The 21,137-nt window shown below is 39.7% G+C and overlaps 1 pseudogene; it reads right to left on the reverse strand.

Moving 5' to 3' along the window:
- Positions 1-513: 513 nt before the first annotated feature.
- Positions 514-20,274, reverse strand: LOC149214107 (alpha carbonic anhydrase 7-like; annotated as a pseudogene).
- Positions 20,275-21,137: the final 863 nt, after the last annotated feature.

Here is a 21,137-nt window from a genome sequence, read left to right on the forward strand (position 1 = left end):
GTTTTGCAAATGGGGTAGCAAGCTAAGTGGGCTTGATTGTGGGGAAAAACTCCACAGTTAAGCGCGCTTGAGCCAGAGGAGTTCTGGGATGGGTGACCTCCTGGGAAGTCCTGGTTACCGGGTGCAAGCCCCGGAAGTGATGATTGATGCTATGTGATTCGTTCTCCACATTTCACTAGTTTCAATCCCACTTCTTCACCCCTGTGAGCATCACCCGATGCAATGAGTGCTAAGTGAACTATTCAAAAATCATGAGAAATTAGTCAGTTACGACTACCTCTCATGGAAATGGTCATACGTTTGAATGACTTACTTAACGCAGTTGAATCCCAAAAATGATATCTAATATAATGCACTGCGTAAATCCCCCATACTTAACTTCATATTTATTTATAAATAATATGAAGATGATAATCTCAACAACCTCCCATATACCTAACATACCTTATTTAATAAAACTATTACATGTATTGTATATTAACTCTACTTTGTCATGCTTTCTTAATTTAAGAAATAGTTATGCTATATAAGGCACAACATTATTCCTATAAAGGTACAACATTTTTCCAATTCAAGAAGAAATCCATTCTTGACTGTAAATGCCAACAACTCTTCCATTTAAGGATTGGATAGGTCTAGCATTTTGATCATAACCCTGCAAAATACAATAAATTGAATATTAATTCACTTCAATTTATAGAATATATATATTTTTAATTAAACATTATAATATATTTATCTGAAATAACATAAATGCATAATTTTAAACTTACTCTTCTAAAACAATAAATATGTGTAAACATTAAGAAATCTGAGCTTTAGTGATAACGCAAACTATAATATTATACAGTTAATTGTATTTCGCCATAAATTAACAAGAAGTGAGTACCCAGTACTTACATCATGGACACCTGCTTGCAGGGCCCTCTCTTGGTCTTTCGACATTGTCTTTATCTGCACATAGATTAGTCAAAACGTCTCAGGTCATAGGGTCGATACCCATGAATGCACATTTGTGTTTCAGCGATAATGAGAAGGGGGATCATAGAAATACCCCGTCAATCACGGTCCAAATGACTCCCTCGATGCAAGCAGGGGTGGTGAGAGATCCCATGTACCTGTAATATCTACTGCCGTCGAATTTTATGTCATTCGGATTCACCGGACCAGGGGGTTCCACTGGTGGTTCCATATGCGCAATAACGTCGATCGCATCCATTAATTGTTCGTTATACCCCAATATAGTTATCACAATATAATCGCTTCATAATTATATATAGAGAGAGAGTGAAATGAGATTTCACAAATATACCTGCGACAGGAAAGGGTCAGACGGGCCATCCCTGTAAATGATTCCAATCACGGCAATTTCGTTGTCCTCTGCTTGGTGCACCAGATGGATTTCTAGTGGATGCTTGTAATTTCAGTGCAAAACTGTGAGCAACGCCTAAATAACAGAGTATAATTTAGTGTAGCAAAGATGGAAAAGAGGATTTTGAGATTGTACTGCTCTCCATTTATGGTGTGCTCCATCGGGTGGTGCCAATGGCATTAATACAGTGTGAAGCTTTTCCCTTGTATCTCAAGACTAAAGGTGCCTTCAGCCCAGTTCACCTGATGCAACACAGCGATAGGAGTAAGAGGGAATCGAACCTGAAACCTTTCTATAGAAGCTTTAAAAAAAAGGTTGCATTACTCACCATGATGTCGTGACCCCTATTCACAAGGATTCCATTTTCAGGGTAATAGTTTATGTGGAGCATGCCGAGGTCCAGAGATAATATGGTGTTGCTCTTCACCACATCGATGGGAGACTGCTCCGTCCCGTTCTTGCCAAAAGCCAGGGAAGAAGAACGGTCCTTGCCAAAAGCCAGGGAAGAAGAACAGCAACAACACCTGGCAGGGAAAAAGCAGTAAAAATATCTTTAAGAATGACATAAAAGAATGGGAAAAAGCAGTGAGGCAACTCAACTGATATTTGGAAAAAATAGTCACACTTCAAATCAATCATTGAAAGTGTCTCACCTGATCCAACAGAGCAAGGTAAAATTGTTGATGATTGTTGATGCATAGGAAGGCCTATCGGCCTAAAAATGAATAATACATTCTAAATAATATTAACCATGGCACTAAGGGTGAACATGTGGTTAAGTTATTTAAACTTTTATGGGGATTGGTTGCTTCACCAACCAACCAAGCCTGCATTAATATTTTATCATTGTCACTGTTATTTTTGTAACAAAAAAAAATTTATTTGTATTGGAAATGACCCTAGTTGTATTGATCAACAATGTAATACAAGAGGATGTGCGGAGCTCTAAAAACCCTTGTAGCGGCTAGGGTTTTTCCCTAGCTGGTTGATCTATGCATAGATCGCGTGGAATTTTTTATAGATCTCTACTGCAATTCGATCAATGAAAAATCTCGGTGATCTGACGAATAAGACAATTTCTTTTTCAAGAATGATTGTTGACCAAAATGGCTCTACTTCAATTTTGTATAGTTCCTTGCTGAAATACGAATTTGGTCTTCTAGTAGTTCAAGAAGTTCCTTCCCTCAATTTTGATTTGGATGAGGAAGGTTTCAGCTGTGAGAATTTTTTTCCGGAGAAAGGTTTGGTCTCAGGTTTAATGGGTTCTGGCCGCAGTTGATTGATATGGACAAATGGATCTCTGAGACATGGAAGCCTCACTTGACGGATGATTTGAATATTTACCCTATGGATTGGGGTTTTTCTTGTTGTTGTTGTTGTTTTCGACAATATTGAGGACAGGACAAGAAGGCGATTTTTGAATGCAAGTTGTGGTTCTAGGGTAGTGTTGGTCTCTTCATGCAGTCATGGTCTCCCACCTTTGATTCAGTAACAACATAAATCTCCACAACTCTAGTTTGTGTAAGGCTTTCGAACCTTCCCTTACATCTTTGGAATCTCTCGTCGTTATCATCTACTGTGAATGCACTTGGAAAGTTTTATTTCCATAACCCAGAAACATTTTTCTTATAAGACTACTTATGCTTGTATTTGAGTGGAGATGGACTTCAATAAGGGTTTTCCCACTAAGATTAGTCTAACGGCTCCAAATTATGTCTAGGTGTAATAACCCTAGTAAAAAATATATGTAATAAAGTTAATAAAGGCAAAATAATAACCAAGGTCATGGGACACGTATTCCAAGCTTAATGTTGGGAAAAGCATAGTGACGGGGATCACTGGTGATTAACTAATGGCTATGGAAATCAACGAAGGTAATGGAAAAGGCTTCAGAAAGGGAAAGCGACATTTATTATCATTTATTTATGAAGATAATGGAAAATAAGAGAAAAGGAAGGTGAAAGGTCACAAGTTGTGTGTGAGGGGGAAATTGAAGGGAAATAAGGGAAAATGAAGAAAATAGAGGCTTCGATGATAAAAAAATCTTTTGAGGATTAGTACACAAATTTTGTCAGTGTTAGCTTTTGTCAGTTCAGTCTTTGGCACTTTCATTTTATTCTCTCTCTCTCATACTCTTGGACACTTAGATTTTTCTTAGAGCACTCTTGGTGGAGTGTGGAATACTTGGGATATGGAGAAAGAAGGCAAAGGAAAATCAGGAAAGCACAAGAGGGCAACAAGATTAGCAGCTAAGACGGTTTTTTCTTGTAGGTACCGAGTTTCATGTATGATTTCTTTATTAGTTTTGGCATGCATGGCGCATGCATTGGCATGGAGGATTGTTTGGATTGACAGTGGTTTTTCCTAGCCTTGCCATTTCCTGGAGAGCCATGGTGTTGTGGGTTTACCTTTTTTTCTGATTGGTGCTCATGTTCCTTATGGTTGTGGGTTGAGTTATTAGTTCTTGGAAGCCTTGGCTGAACAAACACTTTGGAAACCCTATAATAACCTGGGTTGAGTTACTCGTCTCGAAAGCCTTGGTTGGAAAAACACTCTGAAACCCTTGGTGGGTTGATTTACTGGTCCTGAAAGCCCTAGTTGGAAAAATGCTCTAGATCCTGGCAACAGTTGTGGGTTGAGTTACTAGTCCTAGAAACCTTGGTTGGAACAAATGCTCTAGGGCCGTGGACAACTTGGGTATAGATTGATCTGGTGATGGTTAGTGATGTCCGATCGTGAGGTGGAATCACTTGTTGAGGGTTGAGGTGGTTTTGCCTCTGGAAGCCTTGGTTTGGTTTTTTCTGGTTTATTCCATGAGATCTCACATTCATGTTTGGAATATGGCATGGGGGTGATTGGCTGAAAGAAAGATTTGGTTCAGCCCAATCTATGGTCGGGTGGTACGTGGAAGTCCCTAACCTGATTGCATTTTGTGTATGTTAGTGAGATCTCTTTCCCTATTATATTTTATGGGTAAATGTACTTGTTATTATGTGATCTTAACAATTGTTCTTTCATTACTATTTTGTTAGATATATGATGGTTATAAGCATGGTCTATGACAAATTTGAGTTATGGCTCTCATTATGTTTTGTTTAGTAAATGAATGCATGACCTAATAGATGATATTACAACTATTATGAGAGGGAATTAGACCTTCTTGACAAATATCATATAAGTATGAAGTACATATGCGTAGATGTGTTTGTATGACTTGTAGATTACATGTTCATGATGTGTTTGATGGAATGTATGTCATGGCTAGGCCTAGTTAGATTAGGTCCTTGTTCAAGTTTTGTATTAGAGGCCTTATCGTCTTGTTATTTATCCTTTCTGAGAGTTTCATCAATTTTTGGGCAAAGGTCTGAGTCCTGGCCCTAAAAAAGTGGCTCAGAATCCAAGGTCATTGGAATAGAACTGCCTCGAAAAATCCACAATCACATGGATGTAGGATTTTGCATGTGACTGGAGGGTTTCAGCCGAATGGAGGGCTTTTCATCAGTTTGACCAGGGCTCTAGTTCAGTCAAACAACAATTTGTCTCAGGGGTAGGATACCTGGAAGGGTTGGTTGGCTCCTGAAGGTTCTGTAGCGTATAAGGAAGGTCATAATGGTCTTTTCTTGTTAGTTCCACTTCCTTAACTTTACTTGGGGAGTTGAATGATATTATAGTAACTCTTTGTCACTTGTTTACCCCGGTGGACTAGCTAGCTTGGGTAACTGCAACACAAGGGTGTTACATGGTGGTATCAGAGCATAATTATGTTTTCCTTGGGTGATGTCTGGTTTCCTTTTCTCTTTGGATTGTGTTTTCATGCGTACATGTCAGTTACATATATGTTCATTATGCTTGTGGTCTATGTGTTTATTATGTATGCGTGGTAAGGGACATTGTTGTCGTCATATTGTCATGCAGAAGTTGATGAGGTTGTTTTTTGGATGTGTTGACTATGAATGCATGATAGTGTTTATTTGTATTCTTTATGCATGCGTGTCGTCGATATGTTTGTTATGCATTATACCTTGTCGGTGTTATAATTATGAAATTATGAATGGTAACAGGGATAATGATTAACATCATGTTTATATATCGTTGGGATTATGATTATACATGTATCGGGTTAATCTAGTTGATCTTGCAAACAAGTTATCCTCCCCTGAACTATATTGAGGTATGTTGGTTATGTTTATGTTTTGGTTTAGTTGACATGATATAACTACAAGAAGAGAAGATCAAAGATGACTAGCAATATGGTAAACTACATTTCACTAGATTCTCCTTATAGATCAGATGAGAAGTATGGTGATGAGTACTCCCCTTACATAGGAAACACTATGAGAAGTTTGAAGGAAGAAATAAGAAGTTGCAAAGAAGATAATGACTGAATAACTCAATCACAAGAGGGACTTTCTAGGGCACATGAGAAGCAAGCAGAAGTTAATGTAGTCATTATTCAAAGTTTGTCATACTTGAAGAGACATGAACTGCTTAGAATCAGTCATGAGTAGGAGAATACAACTAACAGAGTGTATGGTAGCAGGTCACATGGTGGACATAGGTTGGATAGAGATGATACAGTCAGAGATGGAAGATTATTCGATACAACTGATAGGCGAGGCAGTGAACATGGGCCTTACTATAGTTCTAGTTCAGACAGGTACCATGGTCATCATCACTGTCATCCTTATAGGAGGGATGACAAGGGATATTTGTCGAATGAGTTCAAGAAAGCCAATCCACATACATTTGATGGATAAATGTAGAATTCACAGGATGCAGAAGCATGGTTACTTTGGATGAATAAGTTATTTTGGTTGCATGACTACTCAGAAAACATGAAAGCCATAATAGCTACGTTAAGTCGTAAAGGTAAAGAATACATTTGGTGGGAAGATGTAAAGAATTCAGAGGTATTCATGAAGAGAAGTTGACTTGGAGTGAGTTTGAGATACTTTTAAGGAAGAACTATCTCTCTAAGAGATACTATAATGACAGGGCAAAGGAATTCTATGAGCTAAAATCGGATCTATGACCGATGAGGAGTACACTAGCAAATTCTTTGAGTTATTGAGGTATGTGCCTTATTTGAAGGAGGAAAAAGAGAATATTCAGAGATTCATCAGCAGGTTGTCAGTAGCATTCAAAGAGAGGATTGATTTTGATGAGCCTAGATCATTAGAGGAAGCCATCATGAAGATAAAGCATTTGTATGAGCAATCAAAATGCAGATATGAGACTAATCAGGATTGGAAAGGTAATGCAAAGAATAAAGGAAAATGGGATAAGAAGTGAATAAGACCCTAGGACAAAGGAAACAAAGAGAATGCAACACTACCTAACAAGTTCAATGCATCTAACAAAGGTAGGGATTTCAATATGAGGAGTTGAACAAGGGTGCAAGCTGGAGGCCTTTACAGTGCTGGACTTGTGGCAAGGATCATCGTTAGAGAGATTGTCCACAACATTAGGGTGGCAGACCGCAGATTTACAATGCTCAGGAAGAGCAGGCGGTTAGGGATGTTGAAAAAAGTATTCCTTGGATTTATGCAGCATTAGATAACAGAAAGGTAGATCACTAGACATCTATTATTAAGATGGACAGTAAGCTTCATGATCAAGTTGTTTCTATTTTGATTTACACTGGATCTAATTATAGTTATGTTTATCCTAACTTGGTGGATAAGTGTGGTTTGAGTAAGGAAGTGCACACAAAGTCTTGGTTAGTGCAGTTGGCTACAGAGACAAAGAAAAGAGTTCATCATTAGGTAAGAGTTTGTGCATTTTCTCTGAATGGTATGCCTACATGAGCGCATTTGAATGTACTTCCATTTAGATCATATAGTATGCTTTTGGGTATGGATTTGTTATATATTCACATGAACAAGGTGGATTGTTATGACAAGGCTATTGAGAATTTGGATGAAAATGGGAACAAATAATCTTGCAAGGTAAGAAGAAGGTAACGCTAGTCAAAATGGTTACAACTATGCATACAAAGCGCAGTCGTAGGAAAGGGTGTGTGTTCTTTGCGGTCCATATTTCCAATGATGAAGGTAAGGAAGTTGAGGATGCGGGTGTCTTGAAGAATTATCTAGTCTTACAACAGTTCGAGGATGTTTTTCTAATAGATATTTTAGAGTTACCACCTCACAGGGAAGTGGAATTTTCTATTTAGTTGATACAAAGGGCATCACCAACATCAAAGGAACCATACAGGATGAGCACACAAAAGCTAGTGGACTTGAAGTTGCAGTTGAAGGAAATTCTTGAAAAGGAGTAAATCAGGCCAAGTGTTTCATCGTGGGGTGCGCCGATACTATTTGTGAAGAAAAAGGATGGTACTCTCGGGTTGTGCATCAATTACAAGAAGTTGAAGAAGGTGACCATCAAGAACAGGTATTCGTTGTCGATGATTGATGACTTGCTTGACTAGTTGAAGGGAGAAACAATGTTCTTGAAGATTAACTTGAGATCAGTATATCATCAAGTATGCATTAAAGAAGAGGACATCTACAAGAATGATTTGACTAATGCTCCAACTATTTTTATGTGCTTGATGAATAGTGTGTTGTGTCCTTATCTGGACAAGTTTGTGATTGTATTCATTGATTATATATTGGTATATTCTAAGAATGAGGAAGAGCATACTGAACATCTAGAAACAATATTGAGATTGCTAAGAGAGCATCAGTTGTATGCCAAGCTTAGAAAATGAAATTCCCTCCAGACAAAGGTACATTACTTGGGGTATGTGGTCTCCAAGGAACGCATAGCAGTGGAACTGGAAAAGATAAAAGTTATCATGGAATGGGAAGGTCCTAAGAATGTGTATGAGGTAAGGTCATTTATGGGGTTGGTAGGCTATTATAGGAGATTCATCAGGAAATTCTCCTAGATTTCTTATCTTATTACATCATTGTAAAGGAAAGGTAAGAAATTTGAATGGATAGAGGAATGTGCAGCAAGTTTTGAGAAGCTGAAGCAGTTCTTGACATATGCTTAAGTTCTAAAGATTGCAGATCTGGACAAAGAGTTTGTGGTTTGTACAGATGTATGCAAAAGAGGACTTGGTGGAGTCTTAATCTAGGAAGGACAGGTAGTGTGTTATGAATCAAGGAAACTGAATGAGCACGAGCAGAACTATGTGACACATGACCTTGAGTTGGCAGTGGTCGTTCATGCATTGAACATGTGGAGACATTATCTTCTTAGCAGGAGATTTGTATTGATGGGTGATCATAGTGGATTGAGGTACTTATTTGACCAACTGAGCATGGATTCCAGACAATATAGATGGTTGGCCATGATTAGTGAGTTTGACTTTGAGATCTTGTGCATTAACGGTAAAGAGAACAAGGTTGCAGATGCACTTAGCAGAAGAGTACAGGTAAATTGCGTTGCAGCTACGAGTTCATATGGGACATCTACAGGACCATATCTTACAGGCAGATCAATGGGATGATAGGTATAGGGAGCTTATGCATAGGTTACAACAGGGTACAAGTGATCAGGATGTGGATTATCATCTCACAATAGATGGTTTGGTCAGATTTAGGGACATGATCTATGTGTTGGACAACAGTGAGCTCAAGAATCTTATCTTGAGAAAGTTTCACGCTAAGTCATATTCAGGTCAACCAAGATATGAGAAAACATTTACATCAGTGAAGAAGTTATATTATTGGTCGAATCTAAGGAAAAAAGTGGCAAATTTTGTGGCTAGGTGCTTGGATTGTCAACTGGTAAAAGCAAAGTTTAAGAATCTAGGTGGCTTACTATAACCAATTTTGATTTCAGAATGGAAATGGAAGGTCATTTCCATGGATTTCATTATAGGTTTGTTGAGGACAACTAGACAACATGACTCTATTATGGTTGCTTTTAACATGTTTACTAAGGTAGCGTGCTTCATTTTGGTGAAGTCTACGTATTCAACTAATGATGTAGCATAGGCCTTCATGAGAGACATAGTGAGGTTGCATGGTGTTCCGAAGAAGAGTGTGTCAGAAAAGGATGCTAAGTTCACATCTAGGTTCAAGAAATAGTTATTTTCAGGTTTGGGTACAGAGTTGGCCTTTAGCATAGCTTATCATCTACAGACAGATGGACACATAGAGAGGCTCAATAAGATTTTGGAGGACATGCTAAGAATGTACATCATGCACCAACAGTGAAAGTGGGAAGACTATCTTCCATTGGTTGAGTTCACTTACAACAATGGGTATCATGAGTCTTTGAGGATGAGTCAGTTTGAGGCACTCTATGGGTAGATTTGTAATGGTCCTATCAATTGGAGTGATCCAATTAACAAGGTATTGATTGGACCATGATTGTTGGAAGAGATGGAACAGGAAATGCAAGTTATCAAGAATAATTTAAAGGTAGCACAAGATAGACATAAGAGCTATGTTGATAAACACAGGGTGTTTAAGGAGTTTTATGTTGGGGAACAAGTGCACTTGCGCATCAAGCCCAATAAGAGCTCCTTGAGGATTGGATCATGTGCCAAGTTGGCACCTCGGTATTGTGGACCTTTCAAGATTCTTGAGAGGATTGGACCAGTAGCCTATTGACTTGCACTGCCTTCAACAGTGAAAGTCCATGATGTTTTCCATGTTTCATTACTTAAGAAGTATGTTAAAGATGTTGATCATGTGATTGACTGGTATGTATTGCAGGTGGAGCCAGAAGGAGAATTCCAGCCAGAACCTCAGTGCATTTTGTAGAGAAAGATGCTCATGCTTTGGAATCGAGCAATCGAGCAGGTTAAAGTGCAGTGGAAGCACTTTGGGCCCGATGAAGCTACATGGGAGATGGTTAATTAGATGTGGGCTATGTATCCTTCATTATTTTCCAGTTAAGGCAAATCAATTTTGGTATATGTATATATGTATATCGATGTAAATACCACCACAAGCTATGTTATAAAGCTCCAATAAGTGATATGGTTGTCATGTTGTTGTGTTTGTCATGTTGGTTATGTTGGTTTGCTTTCAACAGGTTGTTCATTGTAAATACTACAATGAGCTAAGTTATTAAGCTCCGTGTGAAATATGTTTTGATTTTTAGCGGTCTTGTTGGATGTAGGTGTCATTGAACACCGAGGACGGTGTTCCCCCAAGAGGGAGGGTTTTGTAACAACCTTGGTCAAAAATCCATGTGATAAAGTCAATAAAGGCAAAATAATAACTAAGATCATGGGACATGTATTCCAAGCTAAATGTTGGGCAAAACATAGTGATGGGGATCACTTGTTATTAATTAATGGCTATGGAAAATGGCAAAGGCTTTGGAGAGGCAAAGTGACATTTATTTATGAAAATAATGGAAAATAGGAGAAAAGGAAGATGAAAGGTCACAGGTTGCATGTGAGGGGGAAATTTAAGGAAAATAATGGAAATGAAGAAAATAGAGACCTCAATGATAAAAAGGCTTATGAGAATCAGTACACAACTTTGGTCAGTGTTAGCTTTTGTTAGTTCAGTCTTTGGCATTCTCATTATATTCTCTCTCTCTCTCATACTCTTGGACACTTAGAGTTTTCTTGGAGCACTCTTGGTGGAGTGTGGCATACTTGGGATCTGGAGCAAGAGGGAAAAGGAAAAGAAGGAAAGTGTAAGAGGACAACAAGATCAAAAACTACAACGAGTTTTGCTTGCAGGTATCGAGTTGCATGTATGCTTTCCTTGCTCTTTTTGGCATGCATGGCACATGCATGTGGTTTCTTGGTTGTGATCTATCATTGGCATGGAGGATTGTCTGGATTGATAGTGGTTTTGCCTAGCCTTTTCATTTCCTAGATAGCCATGGCGTTACGCATTTACCTTTGTTTTCTGGTTGGTGCACATGTTCCTTATGGTTATGGATTGAGTTACTAGTTCATGGAAGCCTTGGCTGGACAAATGATCTAGAAACCCTATAACAACTTGGGTTGAGTTACTAATCCTAGAAGCCTTGGTTGGAAAAATGCTTTGCAACCTTTGGTGGGTTGAGTTACACTCTAGAGCCCAACAACAGTTGTGGGTTGAGTTACTAGTCCTGGAAGCCTTGGTTGGAATAAACACTCCAGAGCCCTGGACAACTTGGTTAGAGAATAACCTGGTGATGATTAGTAATGTTCGACCATGAGGTGGAATCACTTGTTGAGGGTCGAGGTGGTTTGGCCTCTGGAAGTCCTGGTTTGGTTTTGTATGGTTTATTCCACTAGATCCCACACTCATGCTTGGAATATGGCACAGGAGTGATTGGATGAAAGAAAGATTTTGTTCAACCCAATCTATGGTCGGGTGGTACGTGGAAGTCTCTGACCTAGTTATATTTTGTATATGTTAGTGAGAGTTCTTTCCCTCTAGTATTTTATGGGTAAATATACTTGTTATTATGTGATCTTGATAATTGTTCTATCATTTCTATTTTGTTGGTTATATGTTGGTTATAAGCATGGTTTATGATAGACTGGAGTTATGGATCTCATTATGTTTTGTTTAGTAAATAAATGCATGACCTAATAGATTATATTGTATCTATTACAAGAGGGCATCAAAATTTCTTGAAAAATCTCAGTTAAGTATGAAGTCCTCATGCTCATATGTGTTTATATGACCTGTAGATTACATGTTCATGATGTGTTTGAAGAAATGTTTATCATGGCTAAGCCTTGTCAGGTCAGGTCCTTGTTCAAGTTTTGCATTAGAGGCCTTGTCATATTGTCATTTGTCCTTTCTGAGAGCTTCATCAAGTTTTGGGCAGAGGCCTGAGTCCTGACCCTTAAAAAAGTGGCTCATAATTCGGGGTCGCTGGCAGAGAACTGCTTGGAAAACTCTATAGTTGCATGGATGCAATCTTGTGCATACGATTAGAGGGTTTCAACCACATGGAGGGCTTTACATTAGTTCGATTGGGGCTCTAGTTTAGTCAAACAACAAGTTGTCTCAGGGGTTGGACACATATAAGGGTTGGTTGGCTCCTGAATGTTCTCTAGCATCTGAGGAAGTTCAAAATGGTATTGTCTTGTCGATTCCACTTCCTTAAATGTACTAGGGGAGTTAAATCATATTATAGTAACTCTTCGTCATGTGTTTACCCTAGTGGACTGGTTAGCTTGGGTAAATGTGGGAGGAGGGTGTTACACTGTGTTCAAAACCTCGATTATGAGAATATTTCACTCCAGTGTAGAGCGTGCTATGAAACGGGGAACATAATTAAAAATTTCCCCAAGAGCTAAAACAACAAAGATTTAAAAAATAACCAAAGGCCCAAATGGTGGGAAGGATCTCAGGGCAATCATTATGCAATATATAAATAAGAAGAGCCTCGGGATAAGAAAGAACTAGAAGATAAACAATAAGTTGTTACTACTAAATAAAATGCATCAAAGGAAACAAAGGTCAATTAGGAAAAAACACATGCTAGTGAGGATCCTCTGCACTCAACGAAAGTGGAACAACAATAAACCCTTGTGGAAAATGTATACCCTTAAGAAGTCGACAAGGAATAATATTGGAAAGGCAACTTCATGGGAAGATCAAACGAAAGAGGAAGAATTAAAAAACATCTACATTCATTTACGAAAGAAAGACCCATTGGAATCAACAAAACACACAAGTTGGACTCAAGTTGGGAAGAAAGGAAAAAAGTTTTTCGCTAAGGAAAATAAGAAGTTAGACTAAATCAAAACAAAAATGGTGAAAAATGGAATGTAAATGTGTCTGGATATTGGGGGCTTGTTGGAAATTTTTTAGTTGGAAAAGGAATGGAATGTTTGCACCATGGGGAACTCACTTGAAATTTTGGATTGAGCCTTCATGCTCAATCTCCAACTTGCAAGGCAGATTGGAATATGTTAAGGTTCTAGCCCGATAATTAGATATTTTTAATAATACAAATCTCTGCCTGTTTCTTTTTCTTTTTTTAACAAGATCGAATAGTGGATATATTACCAAAAGTTGAGATGGAGCAAGCTCCTATTACAATCAACTATAGAATAGGTGGAAACTAATCCATGAGAATGTGCTAGGAATGCAATCCCTTCTCCTGTGCTTATATTAAAAAATTCATAGATTTTTGTAGCTATTCTTGAATATTGTCTAACATATTGTCCTACTAGTAAAGAAAATTTACATAACATTGATTCTTTGGTATTTTTTCATGGTTTGTAGATTGACGACTCGTGAGAGGGCTAATTCTTCTTGTCTTGAATTCCATTTGGTTTGCTTCCTACTTTTTCCCCTTGGGCTGCTTGTTGTTCCTTCTGCTTGTTATTCCTTCTGTTGGTTGTTCCTTCTGTTGTTGTGTTGTTCCTTCTATTGTTGTGTTGTTCCTTCTGTTGGTTGTGGTTGTTCCTTCTGCTTGTTGTTCCTTCTATTGTTGTGTTGTTTCTTCTGCTTGTTGTTCCTTATGTTGTTGTGTTGTTCCTTCTGTTGGTTGTGGTTGTTCCTTCTGCTTGTTGTTCCTTTTGTTGTTGTGTTGTTCCTTCTGCTTGTTGTTCCTTCTGTTGTTGTGTTGTTCCTTCTGCTTGTTGTGATGTTCCTTCTGCTTGTTGTTCCTTTTGTTGTTGTGATGTTCCTTTTGCTTGTTGTTGTGTTGTTCCTTCTACTTGCTGCTTGGCGTTCTTGAGTGTGATTGACAAGGAGGAGAGGTGTTGATGGGGGGGAGGTAAAGTGGAAAAAATGGTTGCTAGAGGGGGAGAGGGGTTGGTGGCTGGAGGTTTGCACAACACAGATAGTTGGAAGATTGACATCTCTCCAGAAAGCCTTGAAATGAAGATCTCCTCTGTGTCTGGGTTTTATTTCAAAATTCCGAGAACAACGCTTAATCTGAGCATGAAAAAAAATAATAATAATAAGATGATTTTTATTTTTCTTCCTACGATTTTCCCTAGCGCAGCTGGGCTATCCTGGACTTGAACCAGAGACCTCGCCCGTGAAGTAAATCCTTGGATATGATCTCAGTTTATATAACTGTGGGAAGAGTTGGCCTTTTCTTTCTTTGAGGGGAAGAAATACGGGCAAACGGTTTGAAAGGTATTATCAGGTCCTGAATGCCAGTCAAGTCCTGATTAACCCTCACCATATGAATAGTGAGTGACTCCGTCCCTTCTAATTTGAACCCGAAGGGCAAAGTAAACCCAGGGTGGCCTTCCAATGCCTCCTTACTTAACGAAGTCTTCCCGGGGAAAGTATTTTTTGACCCAAGATTTAGGGCTTATTCTCTCAAATACACCATAGAAAAGGAGGGGGAAGTGTGATCATTGAACCGGATTGGTTGGAAACTCTAATGTATCATGCAGATCTGCCTATTGTAGCTTGGTTAAGGCAAAGGATGAAGTGAGCAAGGTCCTCCATTGAGACTAAGGTTTCCTTGAGGCAGCAGACAAGCTTTATTTGCTAGAGAGTCTGCTTGCTTGTTTAAATCCCGCAAAATGTGGTAAGAGTCAACTCTGTCAAAATCTTTCAAAGTGTTTCGGATTCGCTGCAGAGTTTTGTTTAATGTAGGATTACAAAAATGATCTTCGGAGTTTAAAAGCTTAATCAGAAGCTCTGAGTCTTCAAAAAATTGTATTATTTTATAACCTAGCTCCTTCGCAATCTGACAAGCTTTTAAGAGACTGTAACTCTCTGCTTGATTGTTCGAGTTAGTGCCTAGTCCCCAACTGAAGTCGGTTTCACTCGATCTATCCAGGGAAAGAATCAAACCCCCTACACCTACAGTTCCTGGGTTCCCCTTAGACTCTCCATCAAAGAAGATTGTGGCTTTTGAGGTCCCCTACCACCATGTGTGAAAGTCACCTTCAGTGAGTCGCAAGCACCAAGAAGGAGCATTCAACGGTTTGCTGACTGAATCGTTCCTCTCTCCTATCGAGCAAGATCCCAGCCATGCAGAAGCTTCTGAAGGTAAAGAGGAGATGGGAGCTAATTTACCTGCAATTTCCAGCAAGAGGGCTTTCACTTTGGCCACCACTACCACTGAATTCGGAACCCTGTTGTTGAAAACACAATCGTTTCTAGCCAAGCACACTTTCCACCAAATGCATTTTGGAATAGCTTGCCAGATGTTGTTCCAGACTATGTTTTTAGCTTTTTTCTCTGGATTTTGGTCTGTCCAGGAGATGTAAAGAGAAACGACAAATGTTTGGGAGGGGGAGGGAGCACTAAGACCGTGAAGGACCAAATTCTATACTACTTCTGTGAAATCGTAGTCAACCAGTAAATGATCAGAGGTTTTAGCAGCAGAGTTGCATAAGCAGCATCTAAAGGGGCCGTGGAACCCTCTTTTGTTCATATTTTCACCTTTCTATGCATGAGTAACGATGTGAAGAAATTCACCTTTGGTAGGCTAAAGGGAGACCAAACTGATTTCCAAAGCTTCGATGTCAGTGAAGGGGCATGAGTAGATTGTAAAGAGGAGAAACCTTGTGTTGTTGTGTAAATTCTTATTCTTCCCCACCCCCATTTGTCCTTGGATGAGGGTGGACAGGGGCGAGGCCAAAGAGAGCTGTATACAACAAGTTTTTTTTAGCGTGAAGAGGTTCTCGGACCCCTAGAAAAGTCCATCCTGCCCAATTCCCTTTGTTGTCCCAAGAACAAATGTCTGCAAGTCGAAGGAGACATTTGTTCACTAACCAGATCTTTAAATCATTGTAGGAATTTAGGGAGGCCAAAGGGGCATTCCCTTGAATAGTATCCTCCGATAGTAAGGTTCTCAGACCATTGCCCAGGATTCTGTATAAATGTTGTTGTAAGTGATCGATGCATATTCTGCTTAAATTCAAAATTGATGTTCCTATTGGAGTAGATGTTGTTGTAAGGTTTCTCAAGGAGCCTCCCTTTAGGTATTTCATCTAGAGGATCTTGTTGACAAGATGTTTTTGGTCTGCATACAGCTGCCATATGATTTTTCCACCAAGAGCCAAATTTTCCAGCCCTAGATCCCAAATTTGTAACCCACCTTCCTGGAGTGGTCTTTTAAGGATATCCCATCTTACCAGATGTAACTTGCTCTGGTTTCTCTTACCCCCGTTCCATAGAAAATCCCGAAGGAGCTTGGAGATCTATTCCATGATAGAGTTGGGTGCTTGCAGGAGGGAAGACTGGAAGATGGGGAGGGCGGAGAGGACTGCCTTTATCAAAACTAGCTTCCCAGCCTTTGTTAACCATTGGCCTCCCAATATGCTATTTTTTCTTTTATCTTGCTAATTACTTCGATCCAGAGGGAGGGAGGGTTTGGTCCCAAGGTTAAGGGAAGGCCTAGGCATTTGATATTTTCTCATTTGTCATACTCAGGGAATCCCAAGGAGCAAGTGATTCGAAGGATAGTTGGATGATCTACATTCCAACCATAGACAACACTTTTTCTTTTGTTGATCAAGGCTCCTATAATTAAGCAGAAGTGTTGAAGAATTTCATTGAAAGCCATTGCTATCTTAATCGAGGCCCCTCCCAAGAGGAGAGAGTCATCCGTAAAGAGGGCATGATTTACAGGATCCACACCTCTTGCTTCCTTAATGCCTGGGATAGAGCCTACTTCCCTTTCAACAGTTAGCTTTCTGCTTAGGTATTCTGCCAACAGGATATAAAGAAAGGGTGACAATTGGCACCCTTGGCGGAACCCTCTTGTAGCTTGGAAGAAATCAGCAGGTCTGCCATTGACCAGGGGTGCTATCCAAGGTCTATATGTGTAGGATTTTATCAAGCTGACAAACTCAACACTAAAACCAAAAGAGAGAAGGATTTTATAGAGGAATGAGAGTTTAACCCGATCAAAAGCATTTAACATATCCAACTTGATGAGCATGCCTTTTTCCTACTGAATGTGGCTAGAGTGGAGGGCTTCTTGCACTTGGATCACATTGTTTGTGAGGTGCCTTCCATTGACAAAACCACCCTGAAGAGGGGAGATCAAATTCCCTAACAGATGGTTGAGTCTATTGGCTAAGAGTTTGGCAAGAATCTTGTATGAGGCATTGCAGAGTGAGATAGGTCGGAACCTGTTGAAAGTCTCTAGGTTAACTTCTTTCGATATTAAAGCAAGAAAGGTGGAGTTGGTGCACCCTCCCACTTTGGCTTTCTTTTGGAAGGCTTTTATCATTCGAAGGAGATCGAGTTTTATTACATTCTAACAAGCTCTGTAAAAATGGATGGTGAAGCCATCCGGCCCATGGGATTTATCCGGCTCCATTGACCATATGACTTCCACTATCTCTTTTTCAGTAAAAGGCTTCAATAATCCATCGTTTAAATCTGCAGTGACAAGTGAAGGGATGTTCGACAAAAAGTCAGCGGCCAGATCATCATCAGAAGAACCATCCTCCTGAAACAGTTGTTGAAAATGAGCTGTGGTGGCCTATTTTAAAAGAGGTTGTTCTTTGATGACTTCCCCCTCCCTACTGGATATTTCCGAGATGTGATTATGAGAGAGACGAGCTCTGCATTGTCTGTGAAAGAATGGTGTGTTTCTATTTCCAGCTTGGAGCCAGAGGTTGCGAGAGTTGAGGCACTAGTACTCCTCTTCCTGGCAAAAGGAGAGAAAAGAGTTGAACTGGGCGTTTTGTTCAATGAGCAGCTGAGCTTTGGTGGTTTCAGTTTCTTCCATGCCTAGTTGAATCTCGACTAAAGCCTGCACGGTCTTTTGTCTATTGCTCGTTGGAGTGGAGAGGGTTTTTTTTTTGCCCAAGTTTTTAAGCCATACTTAGTGTACTTTAGTTTATGCTCCCACACAAAGTTTGGGGATCCTTCAACTGGTTGCGACCAAGCTTGAGCCACTATGTCCATAAAGCCCTCTCTCGCTACCCAAAAAGGATTGAATCTAAAGGGAATAGGGCCTAAGTCTTCGTCTTTTTCTAGCAGTAGCGAGATGGGGTTATGGTCAGATGTTATCTTGGGAAAATTTTTTGAAGAGATTAAATGCTTCCCCTCCATCAAATAACTTTTAACTAGAAATCGGTCTAAACGAGCAGTAATGTTGGCATTACCAACTCTATTGTTGGTCCACGTATAATGACCTTTCTTAGGTTTGAGGTCGAGGAAGTCCCAAGCAAGAACCAAAGACTCCACCAAGACATGCAAGGGATCTTTACTCCAAACTCCACCTTTTTTCTCTTTCAAATATAAAGTGATGTTAAGACCCCCCACTAGTATGATTTTTAGGGGAGTGTAGATTTCTAGGAAGTTTGAGAGAGAATTCCAGCAGTCCTTCTTTTCCAGGAAATTAACAGGGACATAAAGATTGAAGAGAGCCAAAGAAATCTTACTTGGAAGATGTTGAAGTTCTGTATATATCCAGTGTTGGGTTGCAAAGGAGATTTTCAGCTAAAACATATCCTCTGACCATAAGGTTGCAAGACCCCCTAAAGGCACTAACCATTTTTCCTGAGTTCTTATTCCACTTGATTCAACTTAAGGATAGAAGAACATCCTCTTCTATCTTTGTCTCTTGGAGCAAGAGGATATCTGAGGGTTCCATTCTTGATAGATCTTTTACTGCTTCAGCTTTCAATGGGTTCCTCAAACCCCTACAATTCCAAGACACAATCTGCATTATTTACTAGGGAAGGAAGGAATAGGCCCTCCCTTTGTGGGTCGAGCCCTTGTGTTTCTGCCTAATGACATTTCAATTGTGGACTGACTACCCTGCATCTTTAATCTCTCTGCCTCTTCTTCTCTGATCTCCTTATGAGACTTCCTTCCTGCCTTTTTCATGGATCGCTCAAAAGAGTCTTCTTTAGAAGAACCAGGGTTGTCTATCAGCTTTTTCTTTTTGATCATTTCTGCATAAGAGAGTGGGGATATGGCACCTGCTAGAGAGTCATGGGTTTCCCGCGGGGTTGCATCTACACAAGGGATTTCTGAGGTGGCTACTCCAGTTTGTTCCTAAGATCATGAGTTCATTTTTGCGCTTGCTATCTATTCAATATACTGCTACACCTCTCCCTCTTCAAGTTCTGGTTGGTTTTGATCTTCTGGAGGGTTTAGAATAGCAAAAGGATTTGTTGAAGTGGTGGCATTTGTTGTGGCTTGAACTTCAGGTAGTCTCTTCCAAGAAGAGGGTCCTCCGGTCTCTGCATTCCCTCCTTTCCCTTTCGCTTTGTTGGTCTTCTTGGATGTGCCTGCTTTTTGGGCTTGTGTCCACTGTTCGCCCTTCTCTTTTTCAGATTCTTCCTTAGTTTTCTTCTTGTAGTTTCGAGCGAAATGGCCATAGCCGTGACAATGTCAGAACTTGAAGGGGAGCTGTTCATAATCAAGTTCTTGTATGTGAGACCAACCAGCGATGGTTAGCTTGATCGCCTCAAGCAACCCTATCTCCAAGTCGACTTCAACACATATTCTGGCACACAAATATTGTTCTCTCCTTTCAGCCCTATCAATGTATTTGCCTAGTTTGTTCCTGATGGTTTCCATAGATTCTAGATTCCAGCAATGAAGATGGAGGTGGGGTAACCTTACCTAGAGAGGAACGGCTGAAGGAATATACAGCGAAGGATCAAATTCTAACGTCCATTTATTCAGATAAAGCCCTTGGGGGCCCATGAAATATGGACCATTTCTGAAAATAAGGTCTTGATCTTCTGTTGAATCAAAGACAAAAACGTAATAGCCTTTGCCTACCAGATGATCTCGAATTCCTTCAGAGACAAGGGGCCTCCAGTTTCGCTGGACCCATCCATCAATAGCTTTGGGAGAGGGCCAGAGGCCCGTAAATTGGCCAATGAGCCCGCGTTCTGCTAGGTTTAGCGCAATCCGACACGGGTGTTCCGCAGGAAGTTCAACAGAGGGGATGGACTCGGCTTTCTTTACAAACTTCTGTTGATTCGTGTTTTCTTTCCTCTTGCCACAGGAGGCTACTAGACGTTTGAAGGCATCGATCTCAGGAGGGAGGGGAGGATGAGGGCCCCCTCCGGCACCCATGCGGGCAGAACTCAAATTTTTACCAGTTGGATCGTTTTAGGTTTTTTTTTTTTTTTTTTTTAAATCTCTACCTGTTTCTTAAATATATATATTACAAAGTCAAAAATAGGTAGGTTACAACTTGTCACAAAACGTTTTAGAGTATGGTTCCAAAAGATAACTAAATTGTCTATTTAAAAACTATAGATACTAGTTCCAACATGTATAAATTCTTACAATCCCCCACCCCCCAAAGAAGAAGAAGAAGAAGAAGAAAAAGAATAAGAAGCTACATTTTCAATACATTTAACAATTCCTCGAGAAAATTAGAAAGCTAGCTCGTAAAGGGTTCCTTTTGTCACATGATGATTCTTAACATAATTGTTGTCATTGTTCTTTTTGTTTTTTTTCTCAAAGGAGTTACATGGTATTTTCCTACTGTTGTTGTTTCTAAAACCCTCTTCTCTTTAACCATTATCAATCCATAGGTGGGTTCCTTATCACTTATAGGTTTAGGATTTTGATGATGGTCCTCCTTGGCCCGTTTCAAAAATCACTCAATACCTTCAACCCTTGCTACCAAGGAACTCCATGTTTCCTCTATGGTTCATTGTTTAGCTACATGAGTGTTCATGAAATTGCACCACTCCTTATCCTTCGCTCCCAAACTATGAAATGTTACTCTAGTCTCTATTACATGCGTGGAATTCTCCTCCACTTACACTAGAAAATGGTCCTCCCATCTATCATGTCAATTGTTCCATGTGACACCATAGCACAAGTATCTTATTTTTCGCTTGCCACCCCCTTTCACACACCCATATTTGGTGGCAATGGGCACACAACTCACACATAACACATGCATGATCACCATTATGAGCCAT

Source organism: Pinus tabuliformis, chromosome 1_1 (assembly GCF_031772625.1).
Source record: "Pinus tabuliformis cultivar Carrire ecotype Pingquan chromosome 1_1, CPIR1, whole genome shotgun sequence".
Classification (NCBI taxonomy): Eukaryota; Viridiplantae; Streptophyta; class Pinopsida; order Pinales; family Pinaceae; genus Pinus; species Pinus tabuliformis.